Here is a 1,443-nt window from a genome sequence, read left to right on the forward strand (position 1 = left end):
CTCACCACTGCTGGCGTCCGTAACTTCCGAAGAGCAGGAGCAGGGGCTCAGGCTGGTTCGATACCCTCCCCAAGCACAGGGAGCTAAGAGCAGAAGATCCTGGGTTCGAACTGAGACACCGTAGGTCTTTCATGACACATGTGGCCTCACGGCAGAAAGACAGCACTTCAGGGATGCTATAACAAGCAGCAGAAATGACAGTTCTGGGTTGCACGGGAGGAGAGCTGGCTGGCACACCCCTTGACGAGATGGGGAGAGGCCCTCAGGCCTGACAACACGCAGACCGTGAAGGGGTTGTCACCTACTTTAAGGCACCGAACCGTCGTCTTTAAACCTTAAGGGCTCTCATTGTAAGGAGAAAATTGGCTCCTTATCGTTCGTTGTTTCTTTTCTTTACATTGTACTTATGTGAGGTGGCGGAAGTTAGCTGAACCTACTGGGATAATTATTTTACAACATATGAAACCACTGTGCTGCGGGCCTTCAACTTGCACAGTGAAGTATGTCGATTATTTCTCAATAAAATGGGGGGAAATAATTTTTTCTCATTGTCCACTCTGTCTGCAAAGCCTGTGAGTCACCGCACTCAGGCACGAGCCCTCACTCAGTCATGAACTATCTCTGGGGCACTTGGATCTCGGTTTCTTCGTTGGCAAAGGGAAGGAGGGGTCACAGGGGTGGTCCTGGTAATTCCAAACAGCTGCTGGAAAGAACCAGTCAAGTTTCCGATTCAGAACTCCTCCCTGGGATAATCTCTCAGCGAGGACCCTAACTGCCTTCCACCCCAGAGCGCGGCTGAAGCCAGTCACCCCTCTGGCCACTCCTCAGTGCGGGATGGCCCGTGACGGTCAGCTTCCCCTTGGAACGCCCAGAGGACCAGACACTCCGTCACTTGCTCCTCCTCCATTCGTGTCGTTGTCCCTGATTTGGGGTATTTCGGCTCATTTATCCAACAGCCAGTATGATCTAATTTCTGAGGCCCTGATTGGTCAGGTGCAGTAAAACGCACATTAGGTGTCATGTGCTTTGGTGGAGGTGATTGTTTTCCTTCATTATTTTTTTTTTTTTGAATACTGAGGCCATCCCAGCAAGAGGAGCGAGACAGCAAGCAGAGTAGACATTGGCGTAGGGAGTTCTCCGTTATTTTTGGAGATTTACTTATTTTTCAAGGGAGGGGAGGGAGGGAGGGAGAGATGCATTGACGTGAGAGAGAGAGACATCTCCTGGTTGCCCCTTGTATGCGCCCTGGCCAGGGACCAGATGGGCCACCCAGGCGTGTGCCCTGACCAGGAATCAAACCTTTCACCTTAAGAGATGACGCTCAACCAACTGAGCCACACTGGTCAGGGCCACCAAGATACTCAAAATCACTAGCATCCACCCGGTAAATCAAAACAGGGAGGCCTATGGCTGGTCGTATAAGGGAGGCCTTTCCCAATGGGC

At 51.5% G+C, this 1,443-nt stretch overlaps 1 non-coding gene across 1 annotated transcript; it reads left to right on the forward strand.

The window, feature by feature from the left end:
• The first annotated feature begins 205 nt into the window (after positions 1–205).
• Positions 206–331, forward strand: LOC114504441. The gene has a single exon (XR_003685209.1). It is a non-coding gene; the product is annotated as a U6atac minor spliceosomal RNA (small nuclear RNA).
• Positions 332–1,443: the final 1,112 nt, after the last annotated feature.

Source organism: Phyllostomus discolor, chromosome 8, assembly GCF_004126475.2.
Source record: "Phyllostomus discolor isolate MPI-MPIP mPhyDis1 chromosome 8, mPhyDis1.pri.v3, whole genome shotgun sequence".
Classification (NCBI taxonomy): domain Eukaryota; kingdom Metazoa; phylum Chordata; class Mammalia; order Chiroptera; family Phyllostomidae; genus Phyllostomus; species Phyllostomus discolor.